This window comes from Engraulis encrasicolus, chromosome 5, assembly GCF_034702125.1.
Source record: "Engraulis encrasicolus isolate BLACKSEA-1 chromosome 5, IST_EnEncr_1.0, whole genome shotgun sequence".
Lineage (NCBI taxonomy): Eukaryota > Metazoa > Chordata > Actinopteri > Clupeiformes > Engraulidae > Engraulis > Engraulis encrasicolus.
In genome coordinates this window covers 35,945,563-35,958,961 of record NC_085861.1, presented here as the reverse complement: position 1 = coordinate 35,958,961, position 13,399 = coordinate 35,945,563, and positions in this window count along the sequence as shown.

Sequence of the window (13,399 nt, the reverse complement as noted above, 5' to 3'; positions counted from 1 at the left end):
CTTCACGACTCTGTGAACTACAAAATGACGTAATCGTAGTCTTGTTTGAAAGGGTAGCATTTAGTAATAATTAAAATGTAAATACTACATTTAGTAGTAATTTAAAGTTGGATTTAACATGCACATTTTCAGTTGAATTTAAATAAGACTATTAAAATGTGTTATTTTCTTTTATTAAAAAAAAATATATTTTGTCCATCCAGTGGCTTTGGTTTATTATGTTGCAATAAATTGTTTGTAACGTCACCTGTCTTAACCGTCCTTCTCTATGTGGTTTATGAAACATGGTCGGGGGGCGAGTAACGCAATAGTTACTTTTACTGGTAACTAGTTACTTTGATACCGGAGTAACCCAGGAAGTAACTCAGTTACTTTTTTGGAGAAGTAACTAGTAACTAGTAACTAGTTACTTTTTCAAAGTAACTTGCCCAACACTGGCCACAGGTGACCTAGCCACAGGTGACCTAGCCACAGGTGACCTAGCCACAGGTGACCTAGCCACAGGTGACCTAGCCACAGGTGACCTAGCCACAGGTGACCTATCAGTGGATGGTTCTGTTTTCTGTGTAGATCTGTGGCTTCACTCCACCCTCTCGTCTCTCTCTTGCACTAGTCTGTTCATTGCTCTTCGGCTTAACAAAAATATTGCAAGGTGTATGATGTTCATTATGTCTTAGAGTTATATCAAATCTTCAAGATTCTTTTGTTTCAGACATGTAAAAAAGTTTTTATCTTTTACCTGACATGCTTCGACGGTGAAACTTCCGTCCTCATCAGAGGGTCACATGGATGTTGAAGTGTGATATGCTTTAAAACAGCTGGTGTTGTGGAGGCGTGACCTTCCTGTCAATATTGACAGGTTAGTCACACCTCCTTCTGTTAGAGTTGTGTGAGACAGCATGTATGCCCCCTCATCCCTGTGGTGAAATATTGCAAGTTCACCGCAGCTTCAACATTTGGGTCAGACATTTTAGTCAGGGTCATTTTTCCAAAAAGTTGACACCTGAAGGCAAATCATGTTAATTTTCGGCATACAACTGATTTAGGGGTATTCAAGGGTGCTGAATCCAAATCTGCCGTATGCCGGACGCAAAAATGTACCGAAATGCCTCAAAACGGGCAAAATCCAATATGGCCGCCGCCAGCGTGTTAAATTCCTGCAATCTCTTTTCTTTTGGACTAAATAAGGTATGAATTTGAAAATAGCACTTATTTTTATGTTTTCAGACATGGGGAAAGCCATTATGTCATCAGATTTAAGATCAGATTGGAAGAAAATGCTTATGTCATTGGCTGGCAGCCATTTTAAAAGCAGAGAGCCTCATATTGTCAGCGATTTTTAACATTTTTACTAATCTTTCAAGATTCACAGAAAAAAATGCTCTTTGTCTCTGTGAACACAAATACTACAGAAAACTACACTGAACTGTCTACTTTCACTTGAAAAAAGAAGTTTGTGTCTACCTTTTTCCATTCTTTAGTTATGGGCAGTAGAACATGGGATGACACCACAAAAAAACACTGCTTTTTGACCCCAAAATACTGCACTTCTCACTGCCCATATTTTTGCTTTAAGGACATATTGTCTTTGATAGTGTTCATGCAACATTTTCAGGGGGTTTGAAGGGTGCTTAATGCCAATATGATGTATAAATAAATGTATATTCCCATAGTCCATCAAAATGAAGGAATCCAATATGGCCGCCGTCACCAGTCTACAGTGTACGTTTCTTTGATTACACAAGGTAAACTCTATGTAGCATTAGGTTTTCATACAGGGAGAATTAATTTCCATACTCAGATTTAAGATGGATATCAAAGGAAATTATTTCAGTGTAGTCTGAATTCATGATTGCAACAGGAACATAGGGTGACACCAAAAAAAACAATATTTTTGACCCCAAAATACTGCACTTGTCTCAACCCACATTTTTGCTTTAAGGACAAAGTGTCTTTGATAGTGTTCATTAGGGATGCACGATGTATCGGCCAGATGTATTGGTATCGGCCGATATTTGACATTTCTCAACACATCGGACATCGGTCCGATGGGTAAAACTGGGCCGATGTTAACGCCAATGGTTTTTTTATATGTTAGGGTTCTAAAAGATTGGACTTGACGATGACTTTTATTGTTTGTCTTCTAGTTTTTTCTCTATTTTTAATCTAATTTTATCACAGGAAGTTAAAGTTTTTTTGGAAATAAGAGGACATTCAAAAAATCTGTTCGTTTGCATCATTGTCAGTCTGTATTAAATGTTAACTCTTTAAAAAAACCACACACATCGGTATCGGTTAATATCGGTTATCGGCCAAAAGCGCAATATCAATATCGGATATCGGTATCGGCCGAAATTTTTCACATCGTGCATCCCTAGTGTTCATGTTTGATATGCAGCATTTTCAGGGGTTTTGAAGGGTTAATTCAAATATTCAAATATGCTGTGATTAGGCTCAAACCTCTTTAATAGGCCTACCTCAAAATGAATTAATCGAATATGGACGCCATCACCAGACAAGGTGGACTCTTAATTACATTGTAGCTATAGGTTGTCATACATGGAGAATTCATCTCCATACTCAGATTAAAGATTAGAATCAAAGGACATGATTTCATAGGTTGAATTCATGTTTACAAGTGACAGTTGACTTTCATGTCAATAAGCTGTTCTTTTGAATGAAAATGTTTTCTCTACTTCCACTTTTATTTTAATGCTTATTATAACATGATGCAATATGTCCACCTCAATCCACCTCTTCCATTATGAGACACATTTACACACATACTGTACGTCTGAATGTGCCTAAATATAATATGCACATCTACATTTTGTGCATTAGGAATTCATTGTTTGCCGATTTTATTGCGGTGCTTACATTATATCTTTGAATGGTGGAAAGGTGAAAACGTGGATCAAAACAGTTTATGTTATTGTGAGGAATTTACTTGATATATGTTAACTCATTCCCAACCATTAGGCCTATCAACCTCCTCCTCTCCAGTGATTTGGCAGGACACACAATATCATGCACTGCATGGCACTTTTGCTGCAAATGCAACAAAAGCAAAGTATGACGTTTTGCAATGATCAGTCCTATCTAATTCAGATGTCACATGGTTACATAAAATGCCCCACATTATCAAATCTCTATATTGAGTCAGGCCCACATACCCCTTCCTATCCTCCTGCCAGTCACCGACGTGGGATGGATGGTATTGAACAGGGCTTTAGTCCCACTGGTCCTGTATCTGCCACTTATACATGGGTTCTCATTGTTTATCAACACAATGTTATGAAGAGGGGCAAGACACTGGCAGCCAACCACGTGAGCTAATTTTTTTTGACAGACAGCGGTTTCCAACAATCAGAGGCTGAGTTGTGCGCGGCTAGGTTCGCAGTCAGGTTATAAACAAAATTTAGAACCCATGTATTCTCAAGGCACACAAAGACATCACAACTTGTGCTTGCCTCATCCAACACTGCATCTGCAAGAAGTGGCATGGAGTACATGGAGTCAAGCAGTTGCTGCAATTCAGCAACTCCAGGAGGGGTGATTAGGAATAGGTTAACTTAGTATACCAAGTAAACAATTTTGGTTAGAGTAGAGGAGGGTGACTGTATGTGCATATATATTTGGTATATGTATAAACTGGTTTCAGAAGTAGTGTGGAGTCAAGTCTCTTGGCGGAAATACGTAGGATGGTGCGCAAGGCTAATAGAAATGGGCACCCTCCTGTCTTTCTCACAGCACATGAACACAATATTCAAAAAAGGACATTCCAAGTCAGCAAGGACATTCTGATTTTTGATACCTCCTCCTCGTATAACTTAACCCATTGTGTCCTGGAAACACATATAGGTTTTTCAGGATCTTGAGATTTTAGCTGTTTTATTAACTATGTGGGTATGTTAGAGCTGAATGAACACATTGCAATGCAAGGGGAGAGTATTAAATGTAACTCATTTCATGTTTGTATGTGCTTCAGAGGCTGAGACATTGCGGATTTAATAGGAAGAGGGCACCCTTTCCCAAAAAGGGCTTAGGACAAAATGGGTTAATTAGCAGTCCATTTTTGAATATTGTGTTCATGTGCTGTGAGAAAGACAGGGAAGTGCCCATTTCTGTGCCTAGGCACCTTAAAACTACCACTTGCTCTTCTGCCTGCCATTGGCTCTCTCTCTCTCCAGCTGAGCACCGTTATTGATACACTGCAGATGTAGATTCCAGATTTTAACTAGGCCAATTTAAAGTCTATACTTGCACAATTCTACCAACAGAAGATAACAGAAAGACTCTCTTTTCCTCCTGCTCCCCTGTTCAGCAGGGCTGGATCCCCACATGGCTGCATGCTGAGCCCCCATCTAAAGTCTATCCGTCCATGACTGCAGCATGTTCAGCAAAAGGGACTGAAGGTGGCAGCCTGGTGTACAGAGACCGAGACAAATTTCTCTAGCTCTGAATGAAAAGAAAACCAAAGAGAACATTGCTGTCTTCAGGAGGTACACCTATAGCGAGAATAGACCTAGCCCTCTCTGAACTTCCCAGTGTCACATAGCTAAAACATTATCTTGGACATTATCCTGGTTCTGAGTTCTTGGGTCTCTACAGATGTATCATTGGCACTACAGATGTATCATGAAAGTATGGACCAAAGACTAAAACCACATTTCACACACATGGACTGTCTGACTGTTCATTACAATCTCTTGTTCCCCTGATCTCCTTCCATCCTCCGGTTGTTGTGAAATAATTGATACAGTGCAATGTGTTGAGCTGAATTCTTGCCGTACTACAGAACAAAGGCCAGCCTTGTAATTTAATGGTTATAATTGTGTGGCCATCTCAGCTGAAATATGTACATTAAGCAAGACAATCTCTGCAATAACTTTGGATGACTTACAGTATGTGCAATACCAGCCTGAGTATGTCCTTTGTGTATATATTCACACACACACACACACACACACACACACACACACACACACACACACACACACACACACACACACACACACACACACACACACACAACCTTATCTGTACACTCTATTCTATTCTATTCTATTCTATTCTATTCTATTCTACATATTATTCACATCAGTCTGCCTCTTGATCCCCTTTATAGGCCTAGATATACAGTGATCTGAGCACAGCAATTAAACCGGCAAACATGAAGTAATTCCCATTGTACAAAGGATAATATTAGAAAATATTCGATTTCAGACTCTTGTGTGCATTTATTTTTTATTGGTGAAGAGGTGTGGAAACATTGTGTGGTGGTTTGAGGTGGGAACATTTTTCATGGTATAATGCATTAAAAGTGTAATTGAAATAGGGAGATATTTAAATACAAATGGTCAATTTATGGAAAAGGTAATCTCCTGTTGCAAACATGAATTCAGTCTACACTGAAATAATTTCCTTTGATATCTATCTTAAATCTGAGTATGGAAATTAATTCTCCTTGTATGAAAGCCTAATGCTACATAATGTACTTAAGAGTTTACCTTGTGTAATCAAAGAAATGTACACTGTAGACTGGTGACGGCGGCCATATTGGATTCCTTCATTTTGATGTACTATGGGAATTAAAGGCATTGAGCACCCTTCAAACCCCCTGAAAATGTTGTATATCAAACATGAACACTATCAAAGACAATATGTCCTTAAGCAGGGCCGGCCTGTAACGCCGCATTATGTAATAACGGTGCAATATGTAATAATGTAACAAATTATTACATAATGTGGTGACAATCGCCGCATTGTGTAATAATTTACGCATTTCGTAATACATTTCTTGAACGCATTTCGTAATAACTTTTTTCTCATCTTGTAATAAATTATTACAAAATGCTAAATTTATTACGGAATGCGGCCGCAACTTTTTTTTTTGATGGAAATGTAATAAGATGGTGCATTATGTAATAATCTATATGGATATGTTTTTTCTGCACTTGGATTCAGTAGGCGCAGCACACACACAGTCTCAGTGACATGGTATAGTCACTGCCCTCTCTCTCTCTCATTCTTCTCAGTTCTCAAACTGCTCGAGAGTCGCGAATGATGCGGTTAAAACCGTTAAGAAATAATTTCACAACTTGTTGCGTGCAACGAGTCCAACGAATGTCTCGCACTTTCTGCTACATTACACCAATTTACAGCGACATTAAATAGGCCAGGTCTAAACACTTCACGAGGTGGTGAAAACTAAATTAAACATCTAAATTAAATATCTTGGATAGCCTATATAGACCTAGGCCTAACTAGATTTGTTGCAATACAGATTCATTTTCTAGAGCCAGAAGTGTTCCGCTGGACTGACGAAACCGAACACGATCAAGTTTGCAACTTCTTTCCCTCGTGCGCTGTCCGTCAGCACCACCTGTCATTAGACGTCCGATTAGCTTTCATTACGTGCTGAGGGAAAAACTCCCGCCATTAGGCCTATGTGCTGTTGCACTGTTGCGAGGGATATCACCAAATAATTTAGATAAAAGTCAGAACATTATTTTGGCAATGAAAGGCACACAGGTGGCTGGAAGCTCAAGCAGTCTTCAGTCTGTTCATTTAAGCTTTTGGGTGCTCTTGGATATCGGGGATCAGTTCATGTAGAGAGAAGAGTTCATCTAGGCACTCCAAAATAAGGTGCCCAAACGATAAGTTACATTAAAAAGCCTTTAATGGTACTGGGCTGGGGTTACATTAAAAAGCCGACATGTTTCGACCTCACCAGGTCTTCATCATTGAAAAGAAAGGCCTCCCTTAAATAGTGACATCACCATATGTGACCCATTACGCACTACACACATTTGCGCACACCATAGAAAACAAAGATTAAAAATAGCCTGGGGTAATAAGTGATGCCACAGAAAAAATGACCAGAAGTACAAATAAAAATCACAAAAAACAAGTAAAATCAATATCCTCATTTAGACCAGTATAGCGCATGGCATCCAGTTGGTGTATCCAAAAAGTCTGCCTCTGATTAGGCCTAAGTCTTTTTAGCCTGTCCCCACCCCTCGGAAGAGGTTTGATATGCTCGACGCCCTGTATGCGCAGCAGAGAATCATTTTTACCATGGTATTCATATGTTTCGCCATGGGATAGTCAAAATTGCCCACTCTGATACCATATTTATGTTCTGCTAGCCTATCTCGCATGCGCCTTTTTGTGCGCCCGATATAAAAGAACCCTTCAGCGCGAGGACAAGTTAGGCGGTATATGACAAATGTAGAATTGCAATTAATGAAATCTCTCTGTCCATATTCATTCGTGGTTTTAGTATCCACAAAAGATTTGGCTTGTGTAACATTTGGACAGTGGGGGCAGTTCATACATCTATGAACTGTCGTAACAAAAAAAGGACGGGACTGCTGCTGGCGATGATGTTTGTTTTTGGTCAATAACGTGTTGCGTTGTAGGGAGCGCGCTTCACTGTATGCGTTTTGGGTGGCTTCCTTGGAATATTCATTAACTAATATTCACTTTCTGGATTTGACGATATATAAAGACGCGGAGGGACAGCTGCACACCACCTTATTCAGAAAGGCGACCTCTCGGAACACCATTCTGAGAGCGGATTCATTCCATCCCCCGCATCTCATTAGAAATATTCCACACGGCCAATTCCAGAGATTAGGCGTATCTGTGATTTCGAAAATGATTTTCACGAGCAGGCCGAGCTGATGGAGAAAAGATTCAGTGATAGAGCCTATCACCCTAAAGCCATCCAAAACGCATACAGTGAAGCGCGCTCCCTTCAACGCAACACGTTATTGACCAAAAAGAAACATCATCGCCACCAGCAGTCTCGTCCTTTTTTTGTTACGACATATAGTACACAAGCGACGCGGATCAGGCAAATTATTAAGAACAATTGGTCCATTATTGAAAGTGATGCGCAACTACGTGAGGTGTTCCCAGAACCACCCATGGTGTCTTTAAAGAGTGCACCCAGCCTAGGAGATAAATTAATGCGCTCTCACCTACAGGTGAAAAAGAGAGAAACCTGGCTGCGTAAACCTATTGGCACCTATAGATGTATGAACTGCCCTCACTGCCCAAATGTTACACAAGCCAAATCTTTTGTGGATACTAAAACCACGAGAGAATACGGACAGAGAGATTTCATTAATTGCAATTCTACATTTGTCATATACCGCCTAACTTGTCCTTGCGCTGAAGGGTTGTTTTATATCGGACGCACAAAAAGGCGCATGCGAGATAGGCTAGCAGAACATAAATACCTGTATGCTATCAGAGTGGGCAATTTTGACTATCCCATGGCGAAACATTTCAATGAATATACCATGGTAAAAATGATTCTCTGCTGCGCATACAGGGCGTCGAGCATATCAAACCTCTTCCGAGGGGTGGGGACAGGCTAAAAAGACTTAATCAGAGGCAGACTTTTTGGATACACCAACTGGATGCCATGCGCTATCCTGGTCTAAATGAGGATATTGATTTTACTTGTTTTTTGTGATGCTTATTTGTACTTCTGGTCATTTTTTTCTGTGGCATCACTTATTACCCCAGGCTATTTTTTAATCTTTGTTTTCTCTGGTGTGCGCAAATGTGTTTAGTGCGTAATGGGTCACATGTGGTGATGTCACTATTTAAGGGAGGCCTTTCTTTTCAATGGTGAACGTAGCCCTGATGAAGACCTGGTGAGGTCGAAACATGTCGGCTTTTTAATGTAACCCCAGCCCAGTACCATTAAAGGCTTTTTAATGTAACTTCCCGTTTGGACACCTTATTTTGGAGTGCCTGGATGAACTCTTCTCTCTACATGAACTGATCCCCGATATCCAAGAGCACCCAAAAACTTAAATGAACAGACTGAACAGATTGCCAAAATAATGTTCTGACTTTTATCTAAATTATTTGGTGATATCCCTCACAACAGTGCAACAGCACATGGGCCTAATGGCGAGAGTTTTCCCTCAGCACGTAATGAAAGCTAATCGGACGTCTGATGACAGGTGGTGCTGACGGACAGCGCATGAGGGAAAGAAGTTGCAAACTTGATCGTGTTCGGTTTCGTCAGTCCAACGGAACACTTCTGGCTATAGAAAATGAATCTGTATTGCAACAAATCTAGTTAGGCCTAGGTCTATATAGGCTATTCAAGATATTTAATTTAGACAGAATCCTTTCCAGCCGTGCAGCATCAACGTGGTCATCACTGTTGGGAAAGTTACTCAAAAACTGTAATGCACTACTTATTACATGTTACTGTCATTTAAAAGTAATGCCTTACATTACAACATTACTTTTTTTGAAAAGTAAGGCATTACACTACTTTTGCATTACTTTTAGTTACTTTAGCCAAAATGTAGGCTACTGTTTTTCGATGTGGAACGCGGTTTGGGTTTCAAGTACAGTGTGCATTTAACTGAAATGTTCTTGGCGTCCTTATTTTCAATGAAGTCAAAGTAGTGGGCATATACCCATCTTGAAAACGAGCAAGCTGGATCTTCTGGATCGGTCATCCTTTGTCAGCCTGCCATTTCGAGAGACGAAGCGTGAAAGAGGAAGCAATGTTCTGCATGGAACTTTAAAATCTCTGCGCGGACGTAGGCCTACTATCAGATGCAATAGCTGATCTCGCGGTGATCCGCGAACATTGTAAAGAAAACAAAATACCCACACAAAATGTAGGTGAAAAAAATGTGTTGTAATGTGCAAGTTACTTGCATTGTAACGAGGACATATTACAGATTTTTTCCCCTGTAATCAGTTACATTACTGAGTTACTCAAAAATGTAATGCATTACAGTAATTAGTTACTTTTGTAACTCGTTACTCCCAACACTGGTGGTCATATAGCCTACTGTCTGCACTTGTTCCGTTGCCTGCTTCATAGCAGAGAAGGAATGGCTTGCTGTTGTTGAGGATTTGTAACGTGGATTATCGAAACTGAAGACTTGATTTCTTTTATTGATACCTTTTTGTTTGGTATAATTACGGACAATGCAAATAACTGATTTTTGTGACGTTCGGACATTTTTGGAAGGAATATAATCGAATTAGTCCCGCCGCTTGGGTTATTGTTTTTCGCGTGCATGTGGATGAGCATAGGCTATTGAATTTGATTGCAGCCTAATAGGCCTACTGAACAGTGGACTGAAATTGAAAATATGACAAAGAGTGGCATTTTTCTCGGGTGCTATGACTTCTTGCTTTGCAAGAAGACAGTCTCCTCACTCCACGGGCAAAAAGCACCATGGTCAGACCCTGGCGCGCATGTAGGCAGACATGAAAGACTCACTACTCCACGGGCAAATATCGGGAAAAATTAAGCACCACCAGCATGGACAGCTCCCCACGAGTCACTTATAATGGTTGGTCTTTTCCTGGGATTTGATTCATGTTGTTTGGGGGAAAAATATTAAAATAGCCTTTGTAATGTTAAGAATATTTCCAAAGAGCCAAGATGGGGCTTAAGATCAATATGGGCCAGGTTTGTCTCCGTGCGTACACACACACACACACACATACACACACACACACACTCTCTCTCTCTCTCTCTCTCTCTCTCTCTCTCTCTCTCTCTCTCTCTCTCTCTCTCTCTCGCCACAGACCCACGCAAGTGCAAGACAAGTTTTCACCTCCTCGTGAAGTGTTTAGACCTGCCCTATTTAATGTCGCTGTAAATTGGTGTAATGTAGCAGAAAGTGCGAGACATTCGTTGGACTCGTTGCACGCAACAAGTTGTGAAATTATTTCTTAACGGTTTTAACCGCATCATTCGCGACTCTCGAGCAGTTTGAGAACTGAGAAGAATGAGAGAGAGAGAGGGCAGTGACTATACCATGTCACTGAGACTATGTATGTGTGCTGCGCCTACTGAATCCAAGTGCAGAAAAAACATATCCATATAGATTATTACATAATGCACCATCTTATTACATTTCCATCAAAAAAAAAAGTTGCGTCCGCATTCCGTAATAAATTTCGCATTTTGTAATAATTTATTACAAGATGAGAAAAAAGTTATTACGAAATGCGTTCAAGAAATGTATTACGAAATGCGTAAATTATTACACAATGCGGCGATTGTCACCACATTATGTAATAATTTGTTACATTATTACATATTGCACCGTTATTACATAATGCGGCGTTACACGCCCTAACCAATTTGCCGCCCTAGTCAAGAATTTATATGGCGCCCCTTGTATCGCAAAAAAATACACTGCTAGAGTGCATATACTCAAGAAGTCAAATAGCTTTGTTTTGTTATTATTTTATTTAAGAATTTGTGGGAAGTGTGTGTGTGGAAAAAAACGTGATGCTGCTGTGTCACCAGGCTGGGTTGCAGGTGGAGGTACCTGTAAGTGGAGACCCACTTGATGCTGCTGTGTCACCAGGCTGGGTTGCAGGGGTGGAGGTAGCTGGAGGCCCACTTGATGCTGCTGTGTCACCAGGCTGGGTTGCAGGGGTGGAGGTAGCTGGGGAGCTTGATGCTGCTGCATCACTGGTGCTGGTAGAAGAGGTGGATGCAGCAGGAGGATTGTCAAGGGTAGGATGGAGGAATCTAAGCATAGCATCTGAAAAAAAGAGAAGTAAACACTATTCAAGCAAATGATGTGAAACAACAAATAAAATGATAACACAAAAAGAACATGAAATGACATTTAAAAAAAATAAAAACGTTTTTTTTTAAACTGTTGTCCAGCATATTAACAATAGCAATGCTTGTTATACTGGTAATTGTATATTGGTAGGCCTACTGTATATTAGTAGGCCAGGCCTTATGATATCAATGTGATTGTAATTACAGTGGAATGCAAATAATCAAGAAAGCTTGCAAAGAAATAATCAACAATAAACTCAAGTATTATTATGATAACTTATTTCATTATTGCATAGGAATGTACACAGACGTTCAACACTATAATATGAACAGCAGGCAGTTACAACCATAGCCTAATGTATACACGGGGGAATAAATAGCATTTTGGTTAACAGAGTATTAAAGCCTAGGAAATAGTTAAGCTAACCAGATGTCAAAATACATGGTAGGCCTACCCTACTACTACTAAACAGCAACAACACTTGGTGGATGATAAATGGGCAGAGGAAGATAAGGAATAGTCCTACACTACTAATGTCCATTAGGCTAACAGCTTGCCTTGCCCTTCTATCAAAGTCAGTCAGGTATTTTTTTTTACTACAAAAGTCTCCCTGCTTTCATAAACAGATGCCGTTAGCGTTAGCTAGTAGTTATTGATTAGCGATATGGTGTGCTAATAGTTTGCCGTTCTCAATTAATATTCCTGGTGTAACAGGAAACATAATCATCATGACATCATCCTTACAGTAGGCTACTTACCTCTGTCTTAGCTGCGTTTCTTCTCTTCTTCTTTTCTTTTTTTCTTCCCCTGAGCACCGGACAGTTTATGTGACGTTTGGACATTGTCCCATTTCAGCTTGGCTGGTTGATATGACGCATTTACAACAACAACAAAAAAAACCAAAAAACAACAAACTCCCCAATCAGGTGAAGTCTGATTATTAGACAGATGGAGGTTATGGAGAGGCAGGGAGACTTAAATGATATAGAATCACAGTCATTGTTATCAGGGCTCTAAATTAACTTTTTCCACCACCAGCCAATTTGGCTAGTGGACATTTTTTCTTACCAGCCAAACAGAAGTTCAACTAGCCATTTTTTTTATCTCGTCAAAATAAACTAGGCCTATGCATTAGGCTAGTTTTTTTTTCCTAATTAAATGGTAATTTTGTCCAACTGTTTCTACAACACACTATAGGCCTGCATAGGCTACTATATGCCTACATAATAAGCATATTATAGGCTATATATTTTTTCATTATTTTTTAACTTCTGCTTTATTTTTTTACTTTCGTTACTTAGGCCTAATTAATTTGATTAGTTTTTGTTCAATTCCTCTGAAAGCAGCTGAATCACATCACACAAGCCACTCACATAACAGACCTTTAACATAGGCCTACAGTAACCAAGCACACAGCGAGAGAGGGGGAGCTCTTCTCTACCATGCGCAACAAAATGACAAGAAGCCTAGTTTAATTAAAAGTAAATAATATCTCGGGAATCTTCGCTTCCTTTGTTACTTCCACAGCTTCGTCGTTGGTTGCTTTTTTTTTCTTTTCGATGGTGTGGGCTTTCCAACTTAGTTGCGCCAGGACTCTAAACATTTCAGAAGACAACTGAACTGACAGCTACGGTCACACTACTCTGACAGTCGGCTCTCCTCCTCTGCCCTGGTCGCTATTTCGTTTCCACAACCACTCATTTTTAACGTCACTATTTACAATTACTACTAGCATTCACCAACACACAGAACCTTGCTCTAACCCCCGCCACATTCTCATCACTCGCACAAAACGTCTACACAACAGAAGTAGC